This window comes from Triturus cristatus, chromosome 7 (genome assembly GCF_964204655.1).
Source record: "Triturus cristatus chromosome 7, aTriCri1.1, whole genome shotgun sequence".
Taxonomy (NCBI): domain Eukaryota; kingdom Metazoa; phylum Chordata; class Amphibia; order Caudata; family Salamandridae; genus Triturus; species Triturus cristatus.
The window spans coordinates 1,353,348,387-1,353,372,048 of NC_140590.1; the positions used below are offsets into that span (position 1 = coordinate 1,353,348,387).

The 23,662-nt window shown below is 49.3% G+C and overlaps 1 long non-coding RNA gene across 1 annotated transcript in view; it reads right to left on the reverse strand.

Moving 5' to 3' along the window:
* LOC146812048 (uncharacterized) overlaps nt 1–12,458 on the reverse strand; it is a 32,013-nt gene extending 19,555 nt beyond the window's left edge. The window contains exon 1 of the long non-coding RNA XR_014965861.1: nt 12,344–12,458. This is a non-coding gene — a long non-coding RNA (uncharacterized LOC146812048). The remainder of the gene's footprint in view (nt 1–12,343) is intronic.
* Between the last annotated feature and the right edge of the window lie 11,204 nt (nt 12,459–23,662).

The window sequence follows — 23,662 nt, forward strand, 5'->3', positions numbered from 1 at the left end:
GTGCTGTTCGAAAGGGGCAGCCATTATTTTGAAACCAAATTCGGGGATTGAACTTATCAGATCTCAGGTAGACACAATGGGGCGCTGGGTCATAGCCGAAATAAAATCTTAGATGTCTAAATACACTATAGTTAGTTACTATGGCCCGAATGAGGATGATACAGGTCCACTAAATAATCTTTGTTTTGCCCTGGCTGACTTTGACTCCCCACTTATATTGGGTGGAGATTTTAATGTCCTTATGGATAATGGGCTGGACAGATCCTCCTTTTGGAAACAGATTGCGGCTCCTCGTGTCAAAGCCTATCTTAGGACTACTCTAAAAAATTTTAAGTTATGTGACGTATGGCGGAAAAAAAATGGTGAGGTGAGAGAGTACTCCTTTTTTAGTAAAAAGAATTTACACTTTTCTAGGCTAGATTATATATTTATGGAACATTCTGAGGTGGACAAAGTAAGCAACATAGAGTATATGCTGTCGCGGGATGCAATGAGGCTCGGAGACAGTAGTGCTTTCTCGTGCTCTTTTATTCTTTTTAAGCACACTTTTCCTTTCTATCGTGGGGCGATAATACGGCAAAGTGTTCTCTTCTTCGAGGTCTTGGGTCCGGCGATGGGTAGTGGGCGTCTTCCCTCTCCGACTCCGCTCCAGGGTGCCGAGGTCTTCGGGACAGGGCGCGTATCCGGTCCTCAGGACGGGGGGGGGTGTAAAGAAAGGACAGAAGGGAAAGGTGTGTCAGTACGGCGTTCACAACAAATCCCGAGAAAGGAGCCAGGGAGTGGAGGAGGTTCACCGTGCTCAGTATTCCTAACCTAAGTGACGAAGGTAGTGAGGAAGGGTACAGTCGGGGATACGGTTCTTTTTAGGTTCTAGGCTCACTACGGCGTCCTGCCCAGCCCGCTATACGAGCCCGTACCTGGTGATGCCACGCTTCTCCCACGGAAACGTGGCGGGGCGAGTCACAGGGTCGTTGGCCTCCTGGCTCTGCTACCGGCACCGCTGCTCGATGTCCGTTGGTCTCGTCCGTCGTCTCCTCCTCTACGCTCTTCGCTCGGTTCTCTCCTCTCTCGTTCCGCTCCTCTTCTCTGCTTCTCCTCTCCTCTCCGGTGATCACACACCCCTCTCGTACTCGACTTCCGGGATATGTTGGCTCCGTATCAGTGACGTCCTCCACGGGGGCGTGGTCTGCTGCTAGTTCACTCCAATTAAAGAAACAGTGTTCTCCAGGAGAGCCTGGGCCTCCGAAGGCTGTCGTTCCGTCCCGGGACACCGGGTGCTGGAGGGAAAGAGGGGACATGAAGGGGGACACACAGTCAATGAGAGGCGGGCATGAGCAGTCTCTGTCGGGGCCGGGCTCCGTGTCACACACCTCCCCCCTTGGATTCTCCCGATCGGGGAGAGGGTGCCGTGAGAGAAAGTCCGCGCTACAGTTCTCAATACCCTTACGGTGGAGGACGGTGAACGAAAAGGGCTGTAGGGATAGGAACCAGCGTAATACTCTGGGGTTATTCGACATGTTGCGGCTCATCCACTGTAATGGGGCATGGTCCGTGTATAGGGTGAATGGGTGTCCTTCCAAATAATACCTCAACTTGTCCACCGCCCACTTGATAGCCAAACACTCTTTTTCTATTGTGGGATATTTCACCTCCCTGGGGAACAGTTTCCTGCTGATGTACAGTATGGGGTGCTCAATCCCTCCGTCGGTCTTTTGTGATAACACTGCCCCCACCCCATAGTCTGAGGCGTCCGTATGAAGTATAAAGGGCTTGTTGTAGTCAGGCGATGCCAATACCGGGTTTGTGGTAATGATCCCTTTAAGGGTATTAAAGGCTTTCCACATTGACGGTGATGGTGTCTGTAAAGCCTGTTGATCATATTGTCGTTTTAGGGTGTCTGTTAAAGGGGCGGCTATTTCTGAGAAAGAGGGGATGAATCTTCTATAATAGCCTATCAGCCCGAGAAAGGCCCTCATTTCTTTTTTGGTGGTGGGAAAAGGAGTGTCTGAAATAGCCCTGACCTTCTCGATCTGGGGTTCGATGACCCCGTGGCCCAGTATGTATCCTAAATATTTCACCTTCTGATACCCTACTCGGGATTTTTTTGCGTTTATGTGTAGCCCCGCTCTCTCTAGGGCTTGTAGGACTAAACATAGATGACGAAGATGTTCCTCCCAGCTGGTGCTGAAGATGATAATGTCATCAAGGTATGCTGATGTGAAGGTGGAGTGTTCTCGAAGCGTTTCATTCATTAACCGCTGGAATGTTGCGGGGGCTCCATGCAGGCCGAAAGGAAGGACGTTGAATTCAAACAACCCATCAGGGGTTACAAACGCCGTTTTCTTGCGGTCTTCCTCCCTCAGGGGTACCTGCCAGTACCCTTTTGTTAGGTCCAGCGTACTGATATATTTGGCTTCACCTAATTGCTCGATGAGTTCATCCACCCGTGGGATGGGGTAGGCATCAAATGTTGACAGTTGGTTTAGGGCCCGGAAGTCCATACAAAACCTGGTACTCCCATCAGGTTTCGGTACCATTACAATCGGTGATGACCATTCGCTTCTGGACGGCCGTATGATCCCAAGGCGTAACATTTCCCGGACCTCCTTCCGTATAGCCGGTCGTTTGGCGGCTGGAATACGGTACGGTTTTTTTTTCACTAAGGTTCCTGGAGGGGTATCGATTCGATGCTCTATCGCAGTGGTTTTCCCGGGCTCATCCGAAAGCAAACGGTCATATGGACTGAGAGTATCGAGCAACGTAGTCCTCTGGTGGAGAGTAAGCTCCTCGTTTATGTTCAGGTCCCCCAACGTAGAATCTAGCGTACCGGTGGGCGTACTCGCCAAGTGTACGTCTTTGGGAGGAGGGCCTATCCATTTTTTTAGTAAGTTTATATGGTACACTTGTGTTTTCCTCGGCGTTATTTGTAATCGGTAACTGGTTTTTCCAATGGTGGCGGTGACTTTATACGGTCCCATCCATTCAGTGTGAAATCGTCGGGTGGCCGAAGGTAATAACACCAAAGCCCAGTCGTTTATCATTAGGTGTCTCCATTTTTTTCCTTTGTCATAGCAGTGCTTTTGTCGGGTTTGGCTTTGGGTCAGGTGGACGTAGGCCAGTTCTCGTAGCTTTCCCAGCTTATTTTTCAGGTCTTGTTTGTAGTCCAGTACTCCATGGTTTTCCCCCGTATCTTTCTCCCAGGCTTCTTTGGTCATCTCTAGTAGCGTACGCGGCTGCCGCCCGTAGAGCATCTCAAAAGCCGAGCATCCCAGGCTGCTTTGGGTTTGCCCTCGAATGACATACAGGGCCAACGGAAGAACAGCGTCCCATTCTCTCCCACTCACTGCGAGCATCTTCTTTATGACGGTCTTGAGGGTCCCGTTATATCGTTCAACTAGGCCGTCGGTTTGAGGGTGGTAGACGGATGTTCTTATCTGACGTAGGTCTACTAGTTGACAAACTTCCTTCATTAGGCGGGACATAAACGGCGAACCCTGATCCGTCAGTATTTCCTTCGGGAAACCCACTCGGGAGAACAGTTCGATCATCTTGTCAGCTATCACGCGGGTGGTGGGGTTGCGCAACGGGAAGGCTTCGGGGAAGCGGGTGACATAGTCGACTATGACCAGCGCGTATTGGCTCCCCCTTTTGATTTTTGGCAGGGGTCCTATTAGGTCCATGCCCTCCCTTTCAAAGGGGGTCCCTATAATAGGTAAATTCTGCAAAGGAACTTGGGGTGGGCGCTGTATATTTTTCTTTTGACAAACCTCACAGGCCATACAATGCAGTTTGATGTCTTTGTAGACCCCGGGCCAATAGAAATATCTTAGTACATTCTGGGTCGTCTTTTCACTCCCTATATGTCCTGCAAGGAGATGAGAATGGGAGTAGAACATTATTTGCTCACGAAAGGGGGAGGGTACTAGCAGTTGTGGGGGCTCGTCTTTCTTCCCTTCTCTGTACAACAATCCCTCCCTGATGGTGAACCGTGGGTATGTGGGGTTGGGGTCGTCTTTCGACTGGTGAGCCTGCTCCCAGGCGTTAAAGAGAGAGCGGTCGTTTGCTTGTGCGAAACTGAAGTTTTTGTCTCCCACCCAAGGTTCTGGTGTAACATACGCAGGGTGGGCTTGCCCCTTAGGTAGGGAGGTCTGTGTAGGTGAGCATGTCCTAGCGGTGGACCGAGAAAAGAGATCCAGAAACTCGGGATTGTCTGTCCCTATAATCAACTCCTCGGGTAAGGACTCTAAGACTCCCAGTTTTACTCTATGTTGGGCCCCTCCCGGGAGCTCGAGACTTAGAGTTGCTACCGGATAGGGTTTGACATCCCCATGGACACATTTGATATTCACAACGGACTGGGGAACCAGCTGTTTGGGCTCTACCCACCTCCCTTGTATCACTGACTGTCGGCACCCTGAATCAAGGAGAGCCCGGACCGCTTTCCCATTCACCCTAACACTTACGTAGAAGGAACTCCCAAGTTCCGCGGTATACAAGACCGATCTGGGGACATATCCCACTTCCATGGGCTCTTCTGTGGGCCTGCGGTGAGGACATAAGCGGGCGATGTGTCCCCAATTCCCACATTCAAAACACTGCGGTCCTTTGACGGGGTAGGTCTCGGGTTTGTAGGGCTTTAGAGGGAGGCTTTCTCCGAGTGGGCGTGGTTTTCTCTCCGGTTTCAACGGCGCGGGGCGTGTTGGTTTCTCGGTCTCCCATGGAGCGTTCCGTGGTTGTGCTCGAGCGTATGACGTCGCCATCTCAATGGCCTGAGCCACGGTCAAGAGTGGTTGTTGTCGTAGCCACCTTTGGGTACTGAACGGTAGAGCTTCCAGGTATTGCTCAAGGTACACCTTGTCCATTATATCCTCTTTTGTGCTGGTGTTTGGAGTCAACCACTTGTCAGCAGCCATTTTTAGGCGGAAGAACAGAGTCTTGGGGTTCTCGCCGGGTCTCCCTCTTTCTTTCCTGAAACGCACTCTGTACGCTTCGGCATCTAGCCCCAGATGGTCCAAAATTATGGCCTTGATAGTGACGTAAGGTACTGTGCCGGTCGCGTTGGCCACCTGATAGGCCGCTTGTGCCTCGCTGGTGAGCAAAGGGGCGAGGAAATATGGCCACTTTTCCACCGGCCACCCGCACGCTAGGGCAGCCCTTTCAAAGTTTAAGAGGAACGCATCAGGATCCTCTCCTGCTACATACTTCTGTAGTGAGATACCGGATGGCCCCGGAGGAGCCGGCCTGGGACTGGGGTTGGAACCGGCAACCGGATCTCGAATCATCGTGTGGAGGCCATCCAACTGCGCCGTGATGGTGGCTTTAAAGGTCTCTCTATCCGCTTCTGCCGACTTCAGTTGCTGTTCCACTACCCATCCTAACTGCTCCTGTCCTTGTATGATGTGCTGCAAGATTTCATCCATCTTTTCCTTACAGATGTCGGTGCTCATGCCCGCATTCTCCACCACTTGTCGCGGGATGCAATGAGGCTCGGAGACAGTAGTGCTTTCTCGTGCTCTTTTATTCTTTTTAAGCACACTTTTCCTTTCTATCGTGGGGCGATAATACGGCAAAGTGTTCTCTTCTTCGAGGTCTTGGGTCCGGCGATGGGTAGGGGGCGTCTTCCCTCTCCGACTCCGCTCCAGGGTGCCGAGGTCTTCGGGACAGGGCGCGTATCCGGTCCTCAGAACGGGGGGGGGGGTGTAAAGAAAGGACAGAAGGGAAAGGTGTGTCAGTACGGCGTTCACAACAAATCCCGAGAAAGGGGCCAGGGAGTGGAGGAGGTTCACCGTGCTCAGTACTCCTAACCTAAGTGACGAAGGTAGTGAGGAAGGGTACAGTCGGGGATACGGTTCTTTTTAGGTTCTAGGCTCACTACGGCGTCCTGCCCAGCCCGCTATACGAGCCCGTACCTGGTGATGCCACGCTTCTCCCACGGAAACGTGGCGGGGCGAGTCACAGGGTCGTTGGCCTCCTGGCTCTGCTACCGGCACCGCTGCTCGATGTCCGTTGGTCTCGTCCGTCGTCTCCTCCTCTACGCTCTTCCCTCGGTTCTCTCCTCTCTCGTTCCGCTCCTCTTCTCTGCTTCTCCTCTCCTCTCCGGTGATCACACACCCCTCTCGTACTCGACTTCCGGGATATGTTGGCTCCGTATCAGTGACGTCCTCCACGGGGGCGTGGTCTGCTGCTAGTTCACTCCAATTAAAGAAACAGTGTTCTCCAGGAGAGCCTGGGCCTCCGAAGGCTGTCGTTCCGTCCCGGGACACCGGGTGCTGGAGGGAAAGAGGGGACATGAAGGGGGACACACAGTCAATGAGAGGCGGGCATGAGCAGTCTCTGTCGGGGCCGGGCTCCGTGTCACATATGCCTATTCATATTTCTGATCACGGGGCAATAGTCTTCAATTTGGAGCTCCCTCAAAAATCTCCTATGAAGAGATGGACTCTAAATAGGAGATTTCTACTGCAGCCTTCCACCCCTGATCTCTTGAAATCCAAAACCGCCTGTTTCTTACAAGACAATCTCGGATCAACCTCCCTGCATAATGTTTGGGATACTTATAAAGCCTGGTTGAGGGGAACTCTAAAGGGGCGGTAGCGGGCTGGTCTAGGGCAGAGAAGACTGAGTTGGCCGGCCTAGAGTCACAAATAAAAAAAATAGAGGTAGAGCTTAAGTTGAGGAATACAACTGCTACAGTGAGAGAAGATCTAGTAAGGAGACTCGAGGAAGTACAGTTGAATTTTAGGCTTAAATCTGAGGAGATCATACTTCAAAAATGGGAAGCGAGTAAGATGTTTGACTTTGAGCAGGGGGATAACCGTGGTACACTCTTGGCGATAAAAATTCGAACTGATAGATCCTATAACTACATCAGTAGGATAAAATTTCATGCACATATCACTGAGGATAAAGATGTGATAGAACAGTCTTTTGTACAGTTCTTTCAGGAGCTTTATCAAGAAGATTCTTATACAGCGAAAGAACACAGACTCCTGGCTTATTGAGAAATTACTCCCGAAAATATCAGAGGATAGTCAGAACTTCATAAAGTCTAAAATAACTGGAAGTGAGATTTTGGCGGTATTAGATAAATCTAAGAGGGGAAAGACCCCCGGTCCAGATTCAATCCCAATTGAAGTCTACTCCATATTAAGAGATCAGATTATTCCAGTTTGGTTGAATCTATTTAATGATATTCTAGGTGGTCTTTCCCCCCTGCCAGACTCTTGGAATGGAGCACTCATATCTCTCATTTTAAAACCAGGGAAGGATCCGACTCAATGCCAGTCATATCGTCCGATTTCCTTATTAAATACTGATTTTAAAGTATTTGCAGGGATATTGAATAACCGCTTGTCAAAAATTATAGGTCCCATTATACATCAAGACCAGAAGGGTTTTATTCCTGGTCGGCAGATGTCAGAACTGGTATATACTCTAATTGGGGCAGTTGATTTGGCAGTGTCACAGAATATGCCTTTTTCCATCATCACTGTGGACGCAGCCAAAGCTTTTGACCGTGTAAATTGGCACTTTTTAGATAGGGTCTTGAAGGTTTTTGGACTCAGGGATGAGTTCAGGGATGTACTCAAGAAAATTTACTGGTCACCTTATGCCCAGATACTAGTTAATGGAAGCCCTTCCCCAACTGTTAAAATAAGTAGAGGAACTAGGCAGGGTTGTCCTCTGTCACCTATTTTGTTTGACCTATATATTGAGCCCCTTGCCCAAAGTCTCCGTCAGAACCAGATGATAACCCCCTTTTCTATAAATGGATTTGAGAGGAAAGTCGCCCTTTATGCAGATGACTTGGTGTTAATGTCCCCTAATCTCACTACTGCACTCCCGGAGCTTATGGCTGAAGCACAGGCGTTTGGGAAACTTTCAGGGTATGAAGTGAATGAAGATAAGATGGAGGTTATGGCATGGAATATCCCAGATCATGAGAGCAAGTCGGCCAGGGAGCTTAGATACTTAGGAATTACAATTACCCACGACCTGGAGAAACTCCCAAGAACAAATCTAGAAAGGGTGTCTAAAGAGGTCGACTTCTTGTTGAAAAGGTGGCAGAGTATACCTCTCTCCCACTATGGGAGGGTGAACCTCATAAAAATGTCCATACTAACAAGATTTACCTACCTGTTTAATAATATTCCTTTAGCATTTGCAAAAGCGGATCTGCTTAAAATCCAGGGCAAGATTTAGTCTTTTATATGGGCAAGCAAGGGGGTCCTTCTATCCTGGAAGAAACTAAGACGTAAACTGAAGCAAGGAGGTATGGGTTTACCTGACCTACAACTCTATTGCTGGGCCTACCAGTTAAACAACTGTAGGATGCTACTGCTCTCCCCAGACAAGTCACTAATAGGGAGTATGTTTTTCGCCATGTTAATGAGCATAGACGCATTCGGATTTATGTATAAATTCGGCTCTTCTAAATTCTTCAAAAAAGTGCGTTTGAAGACTTTACAAATGGCGGCAAAGCTATGGTTAAGCTGTCGTGATTGTCTCGGCCTCTCATATTATAGTGAGTGGGCCCCTGTGTGGGGATCCCAAGGAACTCCGGAGTGCCTCCTAGATGCTTTAGCTCGTCCTTTGTTTGAGGCTGGTGTCATGTCTTGGAAGGATATTGTCCTAAACAATGAATGCTTCTCATGGGAGTATTGGAATTCCAATACTAGAGGCACTTTATCCAGGTTTAAATACTATCAGATTGCTTCCTAGTGCAAGAATCAATCCTGGCCGCCCTTTGAGGAGTGTCAAATGGAAAGTGACCTACAAGATGTGGCTCCCAGGAAAAAGGAGGTGGCTCTTTGGTACGGGTATCTCCTAGCCGCAGCCGACAGGAAGATCGACAACCCACCGCGAGTCTGGGAAAACTACTTGCCGAGAGAGGAGTTAGATCAATTATGGCAAGTATCAATAGATACTCTTTATTCGACTGTCAAATCTGCTCCACTCAGAAAGAAACCTTTTTTTACAATTCACAGGCTATATTGGTCCCCCCTGAAAATTTCAAGAATGAGCGGCGGGGGAGAAGCAAGATGCATTAGGTGTGGCTCCCTGAATGCGGATGATGTTCATATATTTGCCTCCTGCCCTAAGATACAGGGATATTGGAAAAACGTGGGTAAGAGTATTTCTAAGGTGCTTGGTTTAGATGTAGAGATAAGCCCATCTCTTATACTTTTTGGGATAACCCTTGAACCTGGGGGGAGGCAAGACATGAACGTACTGTAATATAAGCTGGTGTTTTATATGATCCTTCTGGCCAGGAGAGAGATATGTAAACTTTGGCGTCAGATGGCACCACAGTCTTGGAATGCCTGGTGGAATTCAGTTACTTATTTTAGAGCTCTGGATCAAAGGGTGAACATCTATAGAGGCAGGCCTGCTACGGGGTTATTTTGGAATCTCCTGGATGGAAATACAATGGATAGTAGATTAGAGTAGGTTAAGGTTAAATTCCAATGATTAAAACCTCTTGGTCAGCTCATGATGTGTACTTTGGGCGGTCCCCAAAGAAGAAAACATTTGAGACTGAAACCACCAAGTCATCAGCATTAGTGGTGGATTAGGTCGAGAGGTTGCTGTGGCTACGGAGGTTATATGAGGGAGTTGGCATAGAGCTATAACAAGTGACTTGTAAAATAATACATTTATTTTTCCTGTAAAAAACACAGTAAAACTGGCAAAATTTTTAGTTTACCACATGAATGAGCAACAGCCAATAACTGGGGTAGTCAACACGTGTGAGCGATGTCTCACACGAAATAGCATCAGTCATTTATATGAGAGTGAACTGCAATGTCTAACAGCTGTTTCTAATGGAGCACGTACGGCCAATAATAGTCTTAACAGACAACCACATCAGACTCCATTTCGTAAAGAGATCGTTGTTGGCCCCCCGACTGTGCACAAATGTTCTGACGAACCCAAAGGAAGAAAAATACCTGGGAATACCTGTGCTCCCATAAACACACCGCCGGCAGACAAGAAGAAATGAAGTGTAGCCAATATTCTCACCACGGGGTTTCAGTCAGACTTCAACCTTCAGTTAACTTTAATGGAAACACCGCACCTGACAAAGACGTGGCTGGCAAATCGAGGGCAGAGCACTAACAACAAATATGAGCCATAACCAACCCAAAGATGGCCGCACGCGGTTCACATCACGGCGAGTGGCTCCCGGTGCATAGGTGCTCCCAAACGTTGGACAGCAGCTAACAATCCTACGTTGAAGTCGAAGCGTCACAGGAGACTTGTGGCAGGCAGCAGGATGTAGGTAAGTGCTCGGGCTGATAGGACTCACGCCTGAGTGTGTGTGCGCTGACTACGACTCACGCCACCATTTTTTAAAAATCTGTGTAAGAGCTGTTTAACTGCCACTGTGATCTGGATGGCTCAAACTACCACCAAAAATAAAAGACAGAAAATGTCTCAACCATTTGACCAGTAACAGGTCAAATTCCAACGTGGTCAGAAAATGCCACAGACAAGAGGTCTCATCAGTAAAGTTAAAAAAACAAGGACAAATAATGTCTCATCTCTCTTTGTCACCAAGGGTTTGAAAGACATTGCTGCTGTGTGGCCTCAAACACATCTTCACACTTGTTACCGTTCTGTCAGCCACTGCTAGTGTAAAGACACCCAATAGCTTGTGAATCCGATAGAAAAGTCCATGTAAATCTGTTTGCACACCTCCATGCGTAAATCTGTGCAAGTCCCAGTGTGTAGGGAACACCGCCCCAACGCAGGCAGAAATAAGGCACACACATGTAAAGTTTGTAAGACTTGTTTGTGAAAAAAATGTAAATGCGAGTCACACTGCGCAGCGTTCATGAAATAAAAATAGTGTCTCACTGTACTTGAAGACTCACTCTGCACAGCATCCATGAAGTAAAAGAAGTGGCTCATTGTATTTGAAGTCTCAGAACTTGATGTAGTTTCCTCTTGAGACGGGGTACAGAACGCTTGAGTAGGGGCTGTCCGTTGTAATGGACACTGGTGGGGCTGCACGGCGCGCTGTACTAATTTCCTTACTTCCCTTTGTAGCATATAGTGTTTCAAGTGATCTTCTTGTGTAGCCACAGGTGACTCATACTTGTGGCGTCTTGTCCTTGTCAGTGCCTGTCGTCTTCTCCCTGTTGTATCTTCTTCCCAACATGTTTTAGAAGGCATCTTGAAGTCTCTTCAAGCTACTTGTATTAACTGTAGAGCGTGGAGATGTCTCCAACTCGTCGCCAAAATGTATGTAGTAACTTAGTCCACGCTGGTATGATGTAATCCAAGTAGGTTTTTATTCCGGTAAGTAAACAGGTAGGATAAATCCTTATTAGCAGGTGTATAAGTGCTGTAGGGCACAGTGGCGTAAAGAAAGTTCAAGGAGCCCCCCTGCAATATACACAGAGGGGCCCCCGCTCCGGATTTATTCTGGAGCGCTCAGGCATAAGTACTGTGCCGAGGGGGCCCCCTGCAGCTTGGGGGCCCCCCTGCACCGCGGCGGATGCGGGGGCCTGTGTTACGCCCCTGGTAGGACAGCCCCACCAGGAGCAGCCTGCTAGCTGCTCAGCCCCATCCACCAACTGTCATCATTCATCCAGTCACCCAAACATTCCACTCATGGCCCATTCGCCAACATTCCATACAGAGCACACACACACACAGGCTGAGCAGCTAGGACAAGGTAACAGAGTATGAATCATAACACAAGAATACTACACCCTCCTTGCAGCATGTACCACATGAACATCCAAAAACGTCTTGCTGTTTCAAATTTCCACGTTTTTTTTTCCTAGCTCAATTTACATTATTTTATTTGGAGACTAATGTATTAAAAACAGTGACAACTAGTCTGAAATCAACTGCAAATGAATGTCCTCGTGTACAGCTGACACCATTGTATACTAACCTGAACCGGTTTCCCCTGTACTGTACCACGGTCCCGTAATAAGCGGTGCTTCGAGCTTCTCAGCGATGCGGCCTCCGAGCAGGAGGTGGCGCTATTGTAACCACAACAAAACAAACAAAACGTTCTTAAAATGTACATGCAAATCCATACAAAAACATCTCGTGTGCCCTCAGTTTCTGTAGCCTAGGGTATATTTGGCCCATCTGTCTGCACGGTCTTATGTGTGAAATGTACTTTGAAGGAACCAGGAAGAATCACCGGTGGAAGGTTTCAAAATATTCTTACACACTGAAAACATGCACATTTGTGGGCAGCATACGTCGTTCTTTGTTGGCGATTGACGTTTTAATATGACAAAGAAAACCGCATATCAAACATTTCCACCTTAAAACGACATGTTATCTCGGGCGCTGTGGAACTAGAAATCTACCTCACCTCAGCCTCACACCCACGTGTGACTGGAGCAGGTTTCCAGAATGTGATGGTGGGCCCTACCATGCGCCGTAGCCATACTGCAGCGGCTCTCGCTGTGACTGTAAACCACACCTTACAATCTCATGTGGGTATAGACTTCGTGCGGTCTGAGACCCCTATATTTATAGCCTCCGGCCCCGCCCAGCCAGAGGATGTGATGCGATGCGATGACATCAGGCGCACGAACTACCTCTATAGAGTCCGTGTGGCTCATTACTCAGAAGATAGAAACCTCACAGGATGGATGTGATGTGGGCACCATTACAAGAGGCTTTGAGGCCGCTGGGCATTCTTCGCTTTTTAGGGAATAAGACTGCAAAGCCATTCTAAATTATAAGACGTGCTTTGTGCCTTGCAAGCTCTAGATAAATAACAATACAACACAGTACAAAAGAGGTTGTATTGTGTGTGACAACGTTAGCCAAAAAGCATGTTGCATTCTGGGACTTCTAGTTTTGCAATTACTATTGAAAAGATGAGCTCACAAATTCTAAAGTGCAAAGTTCTGTTTATTTAAATCCAGTACTGCTGAATGTGTTCTACATAAGAAGGAGCAGCATGGCAGCCAAAATGGTTGGATGCACTTTAACACTTTGAACAAATACTTGTAATGTGACAACCGTATTAATGGGGTATTTTGATAATCCACAGCTGGTTGGATTTTATATTTTGAGTACAGGTAAATTCAGTTGTGCATGTGTAATTAAGTTCAACATGGTATTGACTGCATTTAAAAACAGAAATCATGCAATTTCCATTGATGAAATGATGCATTGAATAGTTGTACTCAGTTTACACACCCTTCCCAGTCTCTATATTATAATTATCTCCATTACTTATTGTACATGAACAAGCCATCACCCTTCCTCTGACCTCTCTTGGTTTTTTGAAAGAAATGCTGTGATCGCACATATGAAGAATACCCATCAACTGTAATCTCTGGCCTGATCTAAGGCCTTTGTGCGTTAGTTACCAAGCATATTTCATTGCAGGCGTGCCCCCATATCACAAGAAGATTGCGATAACAACGTCCAGACAAGAGCAAAACATCTACCGTGACTCCAGGCAGCAAAGGTGCAGTGGTAAAGGTAATGTGGATTACCTCCTCGTCCGTCTTCCTCGCCACAGTAATTAACACATGAGATTTAGGCTTCCACAGAAACTCCAAGCAAAAGAAAGTCAGCCTAGTAGTCTCCCATCCCTCCAACATGGCCCCCACCTCTGTCCACCAATCGGATAAAAGGAGGCACCGGACACATCAAAGACCTATTTTTAGGTCTCGCCTACGCAGTTAGCATGCGCTGCATAGGGGACCTCTTGTAATCAATTCGCTTTTTCGGCGAAAAACGTGCACGCGTTGCATTGCTTTCAATAGCAACGCGTGCACGTTTAGCGATTCTCTTGCGGAAGCGAGCTTTGGATGGTGCCCCTGCACGCTCCCGCAAGGGAAACGCTCTGTGTGCTCTCGGCCACATTCACCCCCACCCTCACCCACCCCTCCACCCTCAGCGTGTACAGGCGCGCGGGACATCTTTATGTCGTTAAAGACCGTAGAGCGCAGTGCAGGAGAGCGCTGCTCACAAGCCTGTCGCCTCTAGGCACTGCGGTTCGATCCTGGCCTGAGGCTGTTACTCCGCTGAGTCTTTGCAATCATGTGTGTAGCGCTGCGTTTTGCGCATTTTCACCTTCAGGTGCAAAGATTCGATCCTGACCACACTCAGTTCTATTTAAACGTCTTAAATAATTTATTAGACAAGTGCATTGAACCTTTCCTTTCTAGGTCGTAGTTTCAGTTCTGACATCAGCAGGGCATTGGTCCAAGTGAATCTGTGACCGGCTGAGGAGGCCCCGTCTTCTGAACCTTTCACCTCTAGCTGCACGGGTTCGAGTCTGTCCTCAGCCGGTGATTGTACTATTTAAATATTTAAAATGCTCCTGGTCCCCTTGTCACCGCTCCTGTTTGCGCTGGCCTTGGAGCCCCTGGCGGAGTGGCTGCGGTGGCACCCCTCCATCCGTGGTCTCCGTTGGACCCCCGAGTATGAGGACCGTGTGTCCCTATACGCTGACGACATCCTTTTGTACCTAGCCTCCCCACGTAAGTCACTCATAGTCCTGGTTGATGTTTTACGTTCATTCGGCCGGAACTCAGGCCTTGTCATCAACTGGGCTAAATCATGCGTGTATGTGCTCTCTGGGGAGGCTCCTGTCCTTCCGCGGGGTTGTCCAATTCAGATTGCCTCTCAGGGGTTTCGATATCTGGGTGTCTACATTACTCTGGACCCGGAGGCCCGCTACGAGCGGAACTTGCTCCCCCCTCTCCAGCGCTTGAAGGAGGACGTCGTGCGCTGGCGGCGCCTGCCGCTTTCGCCGCTCGGCCGGGCGGCGTTGTTTAAGATGATGTCGTTGCCACGTTTCTTATACGCTCTCCAGAACACTATGGACCCAGTCCCGGCGCGCTACTTCCGTGAGGTGGAGAGTTTGCAGCGCCGCCTGTTCTGGGACGGGAGGCCGCGCATTGCCCTGGCGAAGTTGACGCTCCCATGGTATGACGGGGGGATTGCCCTCCCGGATATTAAACGGTATTACTGGGCCTCCCAGCTAGCTGCAATTAACCATGGCCTCTATGGGCCCGCCTTGAACCCGGCATTTGAGATGGACAAGATGCTACTGCCCGGTGGCGACTACAATCGAGCGCTCTACTCTGGCGCGCCCGACGCTCGCCTGACGGGACCTACGCGTGTCATGGTCAGAGTATGGCATGCGGCCAATGCAGCTATGGGGTGGAAGGACCGTTTGACCCGGGCGTCACCGCTGTATGCGTCTGAGAAGTTGGGCTCTCTCTGGACCTCAAAGGGCTTCGAGAAATGGGACATGATAGGCATCAGTAAAGTGGGGGATCTCTGGTCGAGGGGAGGATTTAAAACATTCGAGATGCTGCAGACGGAGTTTCAGTTGCAGGGCAGTGAATACTTTCGATACCTGCAGATCCGTCATGCACTGGGCTCCGTCTTCCCAGACGTCGCCTCCATCCCGGAGTCTTCCCCCCTGGAGGATAGAGTGCTAGATGGCCACGTCCCAGACAGTACGATCTCCCTTATTTATAAAAAACTGATTAATGATCGATCGGGCTTGCTGATTGGCCTTCGCGAGGCTTGGGTTGCCGACGGTCTGGAATTGGACGATGAGGACTGGACCTCCGCGGTGGCCTCTCCGAAGGAGGTGGCTATACCGGCTCGCCTTCGCTTCGTCCAGCTCAAGATACTCCACCGGGTCTACATGACGGGGCCAAGGCTTCAGCGTATGGGCTATACTGAGGATGGATTGTGTAAGCGTGGTTGTGGTGCCGTGGCGACCTTCCTGCATATTCTATGGGAATGCCCGAAGGTGGAGCGATTCTGGCGCGGTGTGCATGAGGTCCTGCGAGTGGTTACGCGTGTTGCGCTGCTGCCGGAAGCGAGGAGATGCCTGTTGAATGTGTGGGAACCAACTGACTACTCGGCTCCGCAAACGTGGTGGGTGACCCTGGGATATATGATTGCTAAGCGTGATATTGCGCAACTGTGGGGATCCCAGAACCCCCCGGCGGTGTCGGCCTGGAAAGAGCACATGGACTGGTGCATGTTTCGAGAGAAAAGGTGGTGTATGTGGCGAGGGGTAAGCCTGGGACATGGGTGAAAGTGTGGGGCCCCTGGAACGCCTACCGTGGGAGTATCTGCGCGCCACCGTTGCTGCCTGCTGCCTCACCAGCCCCGTCCCCTTAGCTGACTCCTTCCCCTAGCCCCGGGCACAGGGTTCCCCCAGTCCTCGCTCTGTTTCCCTCCCCCTCCTTGGACTCCTCTGATAGTTGGGGTTCCCCATTGGGGAGCACGTGCTGCTATTTTCGACTGTGGGTAGCCTTGTGGGTGTTGTTTTCTTGTTGTTTGTATAAAATGAAACCGTACTGTGGGGTATTATGGCTGTGGCCCATGATGTTGATAACTCCTGCTTATGCTCCTTGTAACGCCAAGTGTTCTATGAACGTATGCCATATGTTTCTGCCATTCCTAGCGGCCGGCCGGAAGGTTGTGGGCCCATATTTGTATATTCTTGAGATTTGTAATAAACGGTTTCAAAAAAAAAAAAAAATGCTCCTGGTGGCGTGTGTTATGAATCTTTCCCATCTAAGCACACAGAGTTGATCCCAACCTTAGCCAGAGGTTCATCTATTTAAATGTTTGAGATTACTTTGTTAACACTGTATTATCAATCGTTCATTCTAGGTACACACATTCGATCCAGACCCCAACCTAAGATTGTTCCTTTAAATTGCCTAAAACATATTTTTCCTTTTAACTAATATTTTTCATATTGGTTAGGATCCAACAGTTCGATAACGCTTTCCAAAAAATCATGAGAAAACAAAAAAAAGCACAGCGAAAGCCAAAAGGCTGGCCGTCAATACAAGACCTCTTTGCTTTGCCAGTGCTTGTTTACTTTGTTGACTATAATTTCAGGCATGTTTATATAAAGCGTCAAAAGCACTGCCGGTGCATCCAAGCGCTAATAGCACTGATGCCCCAAACCTGTGTTTTTCTCGCCATGTGTGATGTGTGGTTGGAAGGGGATTGTTAGGTCTCGCCTACGCCGCGCATGGGCTGCATAGGGGAGCTCTTGTTATCATTGTACCAACCTATATAAGCAACACGTTACACAAACCTACCTACACCTACCACACTTTGTCAATGGTTGATAGCTCCCTGAGGTAAATTAGCAACACTTTGGCTCCATTGTACGAATATTAGAAAACCCTCAGTTCTGATCTGATGAGACTGTGCAAGATATCTAATGAGTCATTTTGAATCCTTTCTTGCAGTGTAGCTCTGGGCGAAAAAGGATTGCCAGGTGGGTGGGAGAGGTAGATATACCTCGCTCCCCGCCCACTGGTGCACCTGAAATGACGTGTGACGCGCCGGACCCCAGAGGGTCCAAACACTAGCCCGGCTGGCTCTGTGCCTTCATGTGGCATTAAGGTGTCTGCCCTCCAAGGGGGCCCTTTGTGCGAGCTGCGGGCAGCCTCAATCTGCGAGTTGGGGGGGAGGGGGGCGGGGGGTCGTGAGTCTAAGACAACTTCCTGACAGTCCCTCTGGGGCGTGAGGAAGGTTAGGGGCATCTGAGGGGTGCAGGGGAGCCAGGGCAGTATTATGAAGAGCAAACAGGATGCGTGAAGCCTTTCAGACCTGTTCAAGCGCTGAGACCTCTAGGAAGAAGTTGGCACAGCAGACTGGTGAGCTGGGCACATGCCACAGAAACGGTGTCACCTGCAGGTTTGATGCTAATCGCATTGTCCAGGAGGCAGAGTGTCTTCAGTACTGATCTGTGCATACATTACAGGTCACAGACTTCAATACCTGGTAGAAAGTATGGTGGGATAATGCGCTTGCTGCTCCCGCGGGTGTGTGTATAATTGTGACCTCAAGTTTAGCTGTATGTTATGTTATATATTGATATAGAAAAAGCTGTCTCCAGTTGCAGCAAGGCACATGGCACAGAACATTTTATTGTGGAGAGGAGCATCTCTGACTTAAGGTGCTGTGAGTGCTTGCATCAGAAAGGAAATGAGATTACAAAAACAAGCATTGGCAAAGTCGGTTGTAAGCTGGGTGAACAAATTAATTAGTGGAAACGTGCAGGATGTATGACTGTATGAATGGTTAAATTGATAAATGGGGAAGGTGCTGGGGTGGTCTGTGAGAAGGGACAGCGCAGCTGCTGAAGGTTTGAAACATAAAAGAGGAAGAGGTCCAGACAAGAGGGGTGCTGGAAAGGCAAAAACACACAGCACGTGCTTAATTTATGTCTGTGTTTGCCAGTGCTTGGCACCAGCACTTAACTTATATACATCACCACATGCTTATGACTGCCTACCACATGGTGGCGTCGTCCGTCTATTCTTGAGGAGCAATCATTGCAAAGTCTGAGGGTTAGTATGTGGCAGTGCTGGCAGTGAGATGGGCGATGGCCTCTAGAGAAATACCTTGGCGCTTATATTTTCACAAATTAAGCGCTGTACTGCCAGCAGTAACTTTGGATTACTTTACTAGGACCAGTGCTTTAAATGGGCCGGTACTCACCGGTACTGAGTACCGGCACTTCTTAGATTTATTACTCTGAGTACCAGCACTTCTCTACTGCCCTGGAGAGTACTGGTACTCATGAAAAGGTTGGCTCATTGCCTGTGCTGGTGAGCAGGAGTGGGTCGTGTCTCTGGCAGCCAAGTCGCCGCTTTTGCAGCCCTGAACTGAGCCACAGCTGAGCTATTCAGCAGGGCTCATTTGAATATTGTCGGGTGCGCACCATCACGCTGTGCTTGACAGAGCAGGGTCCGTTCAGGCCCTGTGCTGTCAATCACATTCACACTATCCTGCGCTTTGTGCAAACACAGGAATCATGGCAGTTGCAATCAGGCTACGGCCAGTCCGGCCCTGGTGGCAATTAAAACAAGCATTGGCATAGCCAATAGGTCTCGCCTTTGGGACCTTATAAGTGTTTAGCCACGCAACAGTTGATGTTGTTGCACCATGGATATTGTGCTGTATAACTAAACACTTAAAAGGTCCCAAAGGCGAGACCTATTGGCTATGCTTGAGTGTGGTTTCCTGTTTTCAGGTAAGTGAGATCGAGGTCCTGTTTTAGCGGACTCTAGTATCCCTGGGATTGAGGTGTGCTGGGCATGCTGAGGTGACCACATGTTGTTTATTCTGTGTTTCACGCTCCCCGAGTTTGGTGGTCCTGCTATAATGGGACTCCCGGGGAGTGCGGTTCTGGCCTTGCCTGTGCGGGCCGCCTACTGTGTGACTAATTGCTGCGTACTCTGCCGGTATTTTCATGCTTGAGTGGACGTGCCGGTGAGTCGCGGTCTTTCTGTAAGGTGTTTACTCACCTTCCAGCCTTCCCTGGTGCTGCGTTTCACACCATGGGGGTTGTCGAAGTCCAGCCTCATCTTTAATTCCGCAGCTTCCTCTCAAGGGAGAGTGGGCGTGGCTAAGCTACAAGCGACGGTTCCCGTTTATGGGCGGCCCTGGGGATGTATTTATTGGTTACAGGTGGCATTCACATTTGAGGACGTGCCGGCCGCTGCCACGGTGCATTATGGGAGTGTTTCCCTGGCAACTGGGACGTTTTGACATCAGGTGTTTGCCGGTTCTGTTAGATTATTTATTCCTGTGTTGGGCAGTTTGGTGCTGTGCTGCATGATGGAGTCGGGTAGCAAAGCACTTGGGAAGTCCCATAACGTGGAGGAGGTAGAGCCATCAGAACCTCTTCCTTCGTTAGCTGTTATTCAGTAGATGATTCAGGCTGCTGTGGCTGCTGCAGTCCAGACAGGCAGGCTGTTTCTCCTTCTAAGAAGTCGAGGGTGGATCCTGGTCCCTCGCATGATTCTGATGGGGAGGAAGATGTGGAGCTGAAGGGTCGTTATGTGCAGGGTTTGGACTTGAAGGAGGTCCTTCAGCACATTCGGTCTAATTTGTTGTTTCCTGAGGCGGGAGTGTCTGAGGAAAATTTCTTTCCCCAGTAATCAGAAGAAGGAGCCTGAGTCTTTACCTATTCATGCTTCGGTTCCAAAGGTTTTGGAATCTGAATGGAAGGATATTGATAAGCATGGGTTTCCCCATTTTTGGGCAAGGCGCTGTCCTTTGCTGAACTTTGCGCAAGAGTTCCCTGCTTCTGTGAAAGTGGATTCATTGATGGCTGGGATGACTTCACAGGGTGCTATTATTTCTGAGCATGCTTCTCCGGCAGAAACCCCTTGATAAGAAGGTGGATACGGGTGTGAAGCGTATTTTTGCAGCTTCTAATTTAGCTTTTAGAGCTGTGGCCTATTCCTTGTATACTAGTCAGTCTTTGCTGAAAGACTTCTATTCTTTGGCTGAGTTGATTGACCAGGGCGAGGAGATTTCACCCACACACGCTCTGATGGAGTAGCAGGTGCAGCTCTTTTCTGACATTGTTAGAAATTGGATTTTTGGTTGGCTAGGGCATGTGCCAAAGTCGGGCAGAAACCACCATTCTAGTCAGGATAAGGGAGTTACACTCCTATAATAACCCCTGCTCACCCCCTTGGTAGCTTGGCACGAGTAGTCAGGCTTATCTCTAAGGCAGTGTGTAAAGCATTTGCACATAACCAACAGTAATACAGTGTAAGCAATACAAAAGGACACCACACCAGTTTAGAAAAATATCCAATATTTTTATATATTTAAGACCAAAAACGATGAAAATCCACAATACAGTACTTAAAAATCTTAAATTATCCAAATATGCTTGATAAATAGTTCCTTTATGTCGATAGCTCCGCCTGGGGCTATCACGGCGTTGTGAGCAAACAAATCCAAACAGTTCTGGCTGACCACGGCGTTGCCGGCCAGCTAAGGTGTCGGGAAGACCCACAAACAGTACCTTTTAGAAATGCAGGGCATCGGTGACCTCTCGTTGAGCTTCCGAAAGCACGGCATCTGCAGGCGTCGGTTCCAGAGGTCGGTGCAGGAGTCGTCGGGCCCTTGAAGTCATACGTGTTGCAGATCGAACTCCTCTCTGTTGAAGTCAGGAGAGCTGGCGTCGGCAGGCGTCGGGTGCTGCGGTGCGAAGTGCAGCGGTGCAGTGTGTGGTGCCCTCAGGTCGCGGTGTGAGCAGCGGCTCAGTGGCGGCATCAGATGGTGTCGTCGGTGAGACCGGGGTCGCGGTGCGAGAGGAATGCGGTGTTCGTCACGGTGCTGGCAGGTCACGGTGCAAGCAGTGGGATCATCATTGCTGAAGTGCTGTCGTCGGCTGACGAATTGGAGTCAATGGCACCGGCGTCTGTATGCCAAGGCTGCGGTGCGGGAGAAAGGCAGTGCGTCGTGTAACTTTACGAGCGGTGCCCTCTAACCATGGTGCAAGCAGCGGCGTAGATTTCGGCGCGGAGCGGCATCTGGGATACCAAGGCGTCGTCGGGAAGCGAAGCGGTGTGGAGTGTGGTGCCCACAGGTCGCTGTGCGAGCAGCGGCTCAGTGGCGGTGTCAGCAGGCGTCGTCGGTGAGACCAGGGTCGTGGTGCGGCGGTGCCCTCTGCAGTGCCTTCAGGACACGGAGTCGGCAGTGGCGTTGTAGACGTCGTCGGGTTGATTTTTCTTCTGTTGCAGCACAAAACACACAGTCCCCAGTGCTGAGGGCAGAATAGCTTGAAGTCTTTGCTGTTCCTGAGACTTCTTGAACAGGGTGCAAGGTCTTCCTCAAGCCCTTGGAGAAACTCAAAAAAATAGATTGCAGAAAGTTCAGTCCAGTCCGTTCACTGCCCAAGACAGAAGCAGCCACTGCAGGACAACACAGCAAAGCACACAGCAAAGTGGTAGTTCCTCCTCACAGCTTCTCTAGCTCTTTATCTTGGCAGTCTTCTTGGTCCAAAAGAGTTTTAAAGTTCCGGGGTCTGGGCCCCAATATTTATATCCCAAAATCCTTTGATCTCCAAAGTGGTAGTTCCTCCTCACAGCTTCTCTAGCTCTTTATCTTGGCAGTCTTCTTGGTCCAAAAGAGTTTTAAAGTTCCGGGGTCTGGGCCCCAATATTTATATCCCAAAATCCTTTGATCTCTTAGGCAGAGTGTGTCTGTGCCCAGCCAGAACAAGTTCTGCCTTCTCTGGTGTGACTTCCTGGCAGGAGGTGGAGACGGCATTGTCAGAGGCAGACCAGGCCCTTTGAGGTGCAAGGAAATCTCCTCCCCCTTCCCCAATTGCAGCCCAGGTCTATTCAGCCCTTTCCTGACCCACCTGGACTATCTGGAGCCACGCCTGCTCCCCAGCCTTCTGTCATCCAAAACCCAGACAGGCAATCCACATTCCAGCAGAGGCACACAAGATGACTGAGCAAGAAAAGATCTACTTTCTAAAAGTGGTGTTTTCAAACACAGAATGTAAAAATCACCTTCACTAAAAGATGCATCTTTAGATTCTGAGTTCAGGCATACTAAACTTTATTTTCCCAACTAATTCCCTGGGCCAGTTATGTTTATAAGATGTTATAAACAAACTCCCTATTTTGTCCTTTGGGGAACAGGTAGCCTTGCAATAGTGAAAAACGAAATTGGCCGTAATTCACTATCAGGACATGCCACACACACCAGGGCATGTCCTACCTTTCACATACTCTGCACCCTGCCTACACGGGTACCTTGGGCCTACCTTAGGGGTGCCTGACATGTAAGAAAAGGGAAGCTTAGGGACTGGCAAGTGTGTGCACTGGCAATTCGACATGGCAGTTACAAACTGCGCACAGACTCTGCAATGGCAGGTCTGAGTTACCTTTTCAGGGCTACTCACATGGGTGGCACAATCAGTGCTGCAGGCCCACTAGTAGCATTTGATTTACAGGCCCTGGCACACTCAGTGCACTTTACTAGGGACTAACAAGTAAGTTAAATATCCAATCATGGAAACACCAATCCGTAACACAATTCACACAGAGAGCTTATGTACTTTAGCACTGATTAGCGGTGGTAAAGTGGCCACAGTCCTAGAACCAACAAAAACAGGTCAGGAAAAAATAGGAGGAAGAAGCAAAAAGTTTGGGGATAACCCTGCAAAAAGGGCAATTTCCAACAGACATCTCTTTTGATTCCTTGGGGGCAGCGGCCTCCCAGCTGGCTCTTCTGTCGCTGACCACTGCCAGATGTGGTTACGTTCTTGAAAGGCGGATGCAACTCAGAAGTGATTACTGATGAAAATTCCTCTCTCAGGGTGAAACCCTATGGGCCTCCTGTGGAGAATATGGTTAAGAAGTCTGCTGAGGACCGCAAACTTCTGGCTCCGGAGAGGACGGCTCGTCCAATGTTCTTTAGTTCCCAGAGGGCTTTTGGTCTGGCTAGGCAGGGAGGGCTCACCAGCCCTTTCGTGGCAGGGGGCATAGTCGGGGTGCTCCTTCCACTGACAAGTCCCGGTTCCTTGCCTCTTCTTCCGCCTCCTCTGCTACTTCCAAACCCTGACTATATGGCTGTGAGCAGGGTCCAAGTGAAGGGACGCCTGTCTCACTTTGCGTACAAGTAGAGATGTTCCATTTCGGATCAGTGGGTCCTTCAGCTGGTGACAGAGGGGTTTCGCATTTGCTTTTCAGTAAGACCGTGACAGTTTTGGGGTCCCACCATGTCCCCAGGATAGGTTGAGAACAAGAGCTCTCCTGGCAGGGGTTCTAAGTCGCATGGAAAAAGGGTCTGTGGTTCCGGTGCCCCCGGAGCAAGTGGAGCTTGGGGTTTATTCCATTCTTTTTGAGGTCAA